At 37.3% G+C, this 8,073-nt stretch overlaps 1 non-coding gene across 1 annotated transcript; it reads right to left on the reverse strand.

Moving 5' to 3' along the window:
- Nucleotides 1-4,426: 4,426 nt before the first annotated feature.
- Nucleotides 4,427-4,536, reverse strand: trnal-caa. Its single transcript has 2 exons — nucleotides 4,499-4,536; nucleotides 4,427-4,472 (listed from the first exon to the last, which is right to left on the reverse strand). It is a non-coding gene; the product is annotated as a tRNA-Leu (tRNA).
- Between the last annotated feature and the right edge of the window lie 3,537 nt (nucleotides 4,537-8,073).

Consider the following 8,073-nt stretch of genomic DNA (forward strand, 5'->3'; position numbering starts at 1 on the left):
AGCTTCTTGAAACTGCAGTCTTATAAGACACAGTCTGGGTGCACACTCCATAGAGGAACATGTCTATCACACATGATAGACATGTCCTCCACTTTCCACCAGAGTGCGCCATGACCACCCAGACTAGTGTGTGTGTGTGTGTGCCTGTGCGTGTGCGTGTGTGTGTGTGTGTGTTATATATATATATAAACAGAATAAAGAAAGGACATTGCGAACAAATGTGTGTTGTGGAAGGTTTTGGTTGGTATTTATTTTATCTTTAAAAAAATGGTCAAACAGAAATGTGCGCTGCATTAATTGAGTGTTAACAAAATGTATGCTGTTTAAGTGAATTTGCATTGACGCATTAGTAATAAGTTAGTTTTACACACTCACACACACACACACACACACACACACACACACACACAGGCATGCATATATCCTACAAAATGACACCACAGTGTAAATCCATGTAAATATAAAAATGATTTCACATTGTTTATTAACAAACAACAAAACCATTGTGCATGTTTCTGCCTGAGCTTTTCATTTAGCACTTTACTTCAAATACAAGGTGGAAGTTCACTTCATCATCTTAGTTTATTTTTCCAAAAGTGGCATGTAGAGAGAACCAGTATCTCATTTCTTAAAATATAATTTATCTGCCATATTATAAAGCATTATGACTCCATAATCACTGGCTGTAGTTTGATATCAGAACGTTAAAGTCTTAACAAAAGAAAGCAGAATTTGTCATTGTAAACCTTATTTGTGACTTTCATTTAAAGGTATTAAATGGTTTAATCAGATTTATTAATAATAACAAAATACAAATGCAATACCTGTGCCTTCTTTGCTAAAATATACATAATTTTGAAATATTATTTGTACCTTTGTGTGTTTGCATCTATTATATTTTATTATTTGACATCTTTGTAGTTTTTCCGGTAATCAAAAATAATATGTTTTATTGTTCATATAACAGTGACTCGTGAATTATTCTGTAAACCCACAGCATCTTCTGTGTTGCCTGTCCAGAGTAAAAAACAACCCTATGTATTCACAATTCAAGTTTCAGTGACACGTCAAATAATGTCACAGTTACAGGATGTTTAAACCAATGTTATTTGCATGGGAGGATCATGGGAATATCTTTTGGGTTCAAACAAAGACGACTATTGTCACAGCCATTTGTTGGTCAAAATTACCACCATAAAGGATGCTTACCACAGTGAGACTAAAGCATTATATACTCATGTATGGGTAGGATAGGAAAACAACTGGAATGTCAGAGGAAGCGTCATGGCATTTTGACATCAAGGGAAAATTCAGACAAACTTGTGATTTTCCACCAATAAGAATCAACAACCGTTAGCTTTTTAACGCCTGAACAGGGACTTGAACCCTTGACCCTCAGAAGTCTGATGCTCTACCGACTGAGCTATCCGGGCTCTGCTCACATGTCTGCTGTTGCGACACCTGGCCTCAATAAAATACTTGTCTTTGTGCAATAAAACTAACTTGAAAACAAACTTGACATTTCATCACAGTACAAATGACTGACACTAAGTTCATTATTTCACTGTATGGTGTAACAGATTGTTTCCTGTACATATGAAAACTAACTCTTGAATCTTAATTACACCAACAATCAGGGACTTCAAAAGCGGAAAATGTCAGAGCCTGTGACGAGAAACATGCAAAGCCAACTCTGTGCCATGAGGCAGGTTCCTGCAGCAACTCTGACCTTTTGGCACAACGTTAGCGCATCTGACTCCAGATCCGAACGTTGTGTGTTCAAATCACGTCGAGGTCATGGTTGCAGCGCTCTTGCTTTGTGGCCTCTTTTAGCAGCTGTTCTATCTTTGATTGTCTAATGTGGAGACTGAATTTGTCCAAAGTGGAGTCTGTTTCATCAAATTAATGTTAGTACATTATAACCCTCCTTTAACATGTTCCCAAGTTTTGTCAATTTGCTCTAGCTGACAAAAAAGATAACTATAAAATAGAGACTGGGATGTATATCACAACAACACAAAAGGGAGAAACAACAATGGACAAGGGTGTGGAACAAGAAGGAAAGAAGCACATCAACCAGGAGGATCACTTACAGCAGGACGGGGAATCTGAACCCAAATAACGCTTTGCAAAAGGCTTTGGACGCAGTGGAGAAGAAGGACCAAGAGAAAGAGACATCAGTGGACATACAACAGGATGGAGACTCATGGACTCAAATGGATTTGACGTACAGCCTGCAAAATGACCTGAACACAATGGAATCCGACCCTCCAGCATGTAAGGAACAAGCAACAGGAATAAAAGATGAAAAGGGAAAAGAAAAAAGGACGACAAACAAGTGAAACCAATGAAAAGAATGAGGTCAGTAAAGGCAATATCTAATGGAAGAACAATCAATCAATCAGTGTATCGTTCAAGGCTGGTCAGGGAACATTGATGGATACAGATAAGACACTATACAGTGCATTTGAAGAAAACATTCACTTGTATTAAGGTCAGTGTTACTCTGATATCATTTTTTTATTTTTTATTTTTTTTAGAACGATCACAAAAACACAATGAAATTTCCCAAATTGTCTGGTAATCTCAGCAAAAATATAATTACAGTGGAACCCGGTTATGTCGATGTTGTAGGGGGTCGCCAAAAAGCATCGAGGTAACCGATGATCGAGATAAACGAAAATCAAAATGGCGGCAATATATTAACGTGCTTGAAATTTCTTTATGTACATGATGTGTGTTAATAAATGAGAATGTGCATGCACGTGTTTTTGGAGGGGTTTTTACACAACAGCGTTGCTGCGATTTGTTTGATGAAGGCATGCTATAAAAATGTACATACGTTTGTTAACAACAAAAGGCATAAGTGCACCTACTAACAGCAGAGATTTACCAGTATACAATACAAACCACCGTCCATTCTCCATACAAACCTTTATTATATTCTCCAACATTATAAACACACAGATCACTCAAAAAAAAAAAAAAACAGCGGCTGCACAGTGCCGTCTCACATTTAGTCCACATGTGGGATAAAAAAGAAAAATAAACAGTAACTAAGTTTCTGAAAACTTATGACCATCAGGCTGAAGTAATCCGCACAAACACACAAAGCAAAGTGTCCGAAAAAACTTAAGTCCAGCGATGCGAGGAGAGAGAGAGAGAGAGAGAGAGAGAGAGAGAGAGAGAGAGAGAGAGAAGCGGAACCCGGAGATCCAAAACCGAACCCGAAACCAAAAACGAGGGACAGACATTAGATATTGCCTTTACTGACCTCATTCTTTTCGTTGGTTTCACTTGTTTGTCCTCCTTTTTTCTTTTCCCTTTTCATCTTTTATTCCTGTTGCTTGTTCCTTACATGCTGGAGGGTCGGATTCCATTCTCTGAAGCTCGGCTTCAACTCACTACCGAGAGCCGTGCTCCTTACCCTGCTCGCCCGCGCTGGTGGGCGAGCACGGCTCTCTCGCAAGGGGCTCGTGGTTTCAACAGCAGCGTCGCTTCTTACCGAGAGAGCCGTGCTCCTTACCCAGCTCGCCCGTAAGGAGTTGAAGCCGGGAGCGCCGCGTTTCCGTTCATCGCATAACATTTAACAAAAAAAATGCATATGTGCACTTACTAACAGCAGAGATTCACCAGTATACAATACAAACACCTGTAGTATGTGTAAGGTTTGATTTTTCCGCCACTTTCGCAAGTTCTTCTGCGGCTGCATAGTGCCGATCGACATAACTGACGTTAAAATTTCTAATTTTTCCCCCCTTGTGCTCGAGATATTAGGGTTCGGCGACATAAAAAAAGTCGACATAACCGATAAAAAATGCGTAGAAAAAGAGAGAATTTGGCGGTTCCACTTCAAAAACGTCGACTTAATAGGGTTGTCGAGATAACCGAGGGCGAGATAACCGGGTTCCACTGTATAAATATTGTTTGTATGTGTTATGTTCAAGAATAGATTAAAAAAGGTGCAAATGACATACATATTAGGTCTAAACATCAAGCATCGATTTTAGATGCATCTTCAATGGAATGAATTTGTGTAGGCAGAACACATCAATAAAAAGGAACTACATACCTGTTTTTACTAACGAGCCTTACTCCCTTTCCACTTGATCTCCTGAACACACAACATATGTAGCTTTCTCCTCTCCATCATATCAGCTACCTCTCTCCCTTTACCAGTAATAGTGATTGGGACCGGCACTAAGAGTGCACTGGCTTGTGCAACCCTATTGGCTGGGTTTTTCCTATCGATCTGTCTAATTTATATATCCATCTTCCTGCTAGTCTGTATTAACAGTTTTTTTTCTGGCTGTTTTTCCCACTATTTGGTAACCATCTACTTGTTTATTCTGTATGTCTGTGTTTGAAATACAAAGGGGAATAATTATTTCATTATTGTTTTGATTTCTAATGAAAATAAAGTCACTGTCAGAAGTGGGATTTGAACCCACACCTCCATGTGGAGACCAGAACACTCAGTTTCTGGAAGGTATTGAACCTTGAGTCTGGCGCCTTAGACCGCTCGGCCATCCTGACATACAAGCATGTGTTTCTTATCCCCTTAGTGGCTGAAAAAACTATTTTTACAAGTTTCTGTCTACTTGTTTGTCTTATCTATTCTTCTTTTTGTGTTTCTTATCTATCTACATCAGTCTTATCTTTTTTTCTGTCTGAATGCATATATATGCCTGCTCATCTTTCCTATCAATCTATTGATCTCTCTAATTTATATATCCATCTGCCTGAAAATGAAGTTAGTGTCAGAAGTGGGATTTAAACCCATGCATCCATATGGAGACCAGAACACTCAGTTTCCTGGAATGTATTGAACCTTGAGTCTGGTACTTTTCAAATATTACTCTGTCTGTCTGTCTGTCTATCTATCTATCTATCTATCTATCTATCTATCTATCTATCTATCTATCTATCTAGATAACGTGTGTTGCACTGGAGGATTAATTTCGCCTCTTTTATATTTATTTATTTATTTATTTATTTATATTTTAATTAAAAATGATCAAACAGAAATGTTTTATACAAAAAAACTAATTAAAAATTTTGTTACCTAGTAAATGTATGCAGGCTGAACAACAACCATAGAAGATCCACATATAGAACACAAGCAGAGAAAAGATGATGATCAGGAATGTCTCTGTTCTCAGTCATGTTTACATCACTGACTCCCTCTGTCTCATTCATGTTAACCCCAAACTCTTGTTGCCTTCTGACTGCTTATTGTTGACTTCGTAAACTAGTCTACATCAGTGGTGTGTGAGAGCCAAACAGAAAAATTGCCATTGGTTTCTCTTTGATGCACGCAAGCCACAGTGGCCTTAAGGCAGAACCTTGTGTAGTCATGGCTAAGTGGGTAAGGTGACGGATTTGAAATCCGTTGGAGTTTTCCTGCACCATGTTAAAATCTTGCCTACGTTTGTGATCTTCGTTTCTTACACATTTCCCACAGCTTGTTCTGCCAGAACACAGCTCTTTAACACTGCAGCAGAACTATTTTAAGTCAACCCCGTAGAAAATTAAACCGCAAACGAAATACGTCTTCTACATTTGCGTGTTCAAGTCTTCTGTTGCTTGTTTGGTACTGAAATATTTTGGCAAAATTTCACTGAATATCGAAAACTCATCCAAATGCTTGAGCATGTCTTTGGACAAAAATAGTTGAAACCTCGCTGTGACACACCAGTCTAGCTTTCATTTGACATCACTGGCTTGAACACTTGTTTTGTTATCATGATAGTGAAGCATGGTCTCTTATTTGAACAGAATCTGGTTCCAGGAATGACACAAAAGTGTGCAGCTGTGTGGCTAAATCTGTGTGTAAATAAAGTGCAAAGGGAAAAGAATGCAATGTCAATCTGTTAGTATCCTCAGATTCTTTATTTTTTGTTTCTATAGTGGCATTTTATCTTAATAATTCAATTAGGAGATGGATCATTGATTAACCATGACACTCTTATTTACAGCGTTTGTGAAAGAAAAAGTGTCACATAAAAGTAAATCAGTGTATTGCATAATGTGAACAAGTGAAAAGGACAGATTTCACAACAATGCTGTACAGAGTACACTGATCTGCATAATCCAGTCCTTTATTGTTTTCTGAAAATAAGCTTAGTATGTGTGTTTTGGACCTATCTGGTTGTTCGGAGAAATAAATACAAATCATTACTTTTTGACAAAAAAAGGCTAAACTTGACAAACTAAAAGAAAAACTGTGAGCAGTGCAGGATACCCTTTGTATTCTATTTGACAAGAGCTCGTGAGACTGTTTAACATAGAGCTAAAACGAGCACCTTTTAACTAGCATTTACAGCGACCCTTGATCTCGATGGATCTAGGGTTTGGACCCGCTGATTAAATTCTGCAGTATTTACGGAAGGAGATTTGACCAAATTTATAAAGTGGCAGCGGTGGGATTAAACGCCTCCAAAGAGACTGGAGCCTAAATCCAGCGCCTAGACCACTCGGCCACGCTACCCGTATTCAAACTCTGAGATAGGACTGCCAGCTTGTGGAGGAGATGCTGTTGCGGCATGCACAAAACAGCTTAACAAAGACTTTTGTTAGAGAAAAAGTAATACAAAACACACAACAGAATTGGCAGTCCATTGCATTTCCTCTGATTGTCAACAATCATCCACATATAATAACAGGATTCAGGCATTTTTTTGCCACTGTCGTTTTGCCACAGCTATGATCTATTCCAATTCTATTTTAATTTGCATCTGTAAAATAGCCTTATGTCTGATAAAATATTCTTAGTTCTGCAACTTTATTTGTATAAATTTCCTTTATATTCCTCCATATACTGTCTTCTTTTAAATCTTTAACATGCAACCAATATTCATTTACAACAGGTCTCTTAAAACAGCGTCTCTAAAAGGCAATCTGACATTTTCACAGAACATGTTTTAAAAGCAAACAATTTTCCTCAAGACTCACATTCACATCTTTTTCTGTTCTCATTTTCCAAAATATCAACCTCCTTTAAATCCTCTAATATTTCCTCCACATTGTTTCTTCAGCTTTCTTTTCATCCCTCCCATTAAAACTCCTAAAATCTATTTTATTTCTTTTGCTTCCATAAAAGTAAAATGCTCCGTTAAAACCGCGCCAGCCCTTCCAATTTCATGTACACCGTTTATCCTTGTCTTATTGATCTAGTTATTTTAAAACACTGTGTTAAAAACACATTACATTAAATTTTTGTTACTGCACCTTTGTATAAGATCCTAATCCATTTAATATAATGTTCTCCAAACCCAAACCTCTTTAAAACGTCAAATAAGAAATTATGTTCCACCCTGTCAAACGCTTTCTCAAAGTCTAAACTGATAATAAAACCATCTTTATTCTGCTCACACATGTATCGTATTGTATCTTTTATACTAATTGTTGTGTCTGCTATATCTCTACCCTTTACATTACACTTGTTTAGTTTTAATTATGCTCAGCATTACTTCCTTCAGTCTGTTGGCTAAGATTTTGGATAAAATCTTAAAATCAGTATTCAGCATAGTGATTGGTCTGTAGTTTTTAAGATCTGTTTTCTCCCCTTTTTTCTTGTATATCAATTTTATTAAGCCCATTGCCATTCTTTGATTCAAATCTCCTTTCTTAAAAATATCCACATATACTTCTTTTAAAATACAAGTTAAAATGTCTTGAATAACTATATATATCTTGAATAACTCAGGATACTAGCAGAACGGATGTTGCATTTTTTTTCCCTTTTGCCCTTTATTTATACACAGATTTAGTCACACAGTTGCACAATTTTGTGCCATTCCTGGAACCAGATCCTGTTTAAATGAGAGATCATGCTCAGCTATCATGATAACAAAACAAGTGTTCAAGCCAGTGATGTCAAATGGACTATTTTTGTCTAAAGACATGCTCACGCATTTGGATGAGTCTTTATTATACAGTGACATTTAGCCAAAATCTTTCAGTATCAAAAAAGCAACAGAAGACTTTGAACGGAGTCAACATGTTAAATAGTTTTCTCTCATGTTTTCTGAACTGAAGTCTCTTCCACATGGGAAAATTGACCAGAAGGTA

This window comes from Silurus meridionalis, chromosome 3 (assembly GCF_014805685.1).
Source record: "Silurus meridionalis isolate SWU-2019-XX chromosome 3, ASM1480568v1, whole genome shotgun sequence".
Lineage (NCBI taxonomy): Eukaryota > Metazoa > Chordata > Actinopteri > Siluriformes > Siluridae > Silurus > Silurus meridionalis.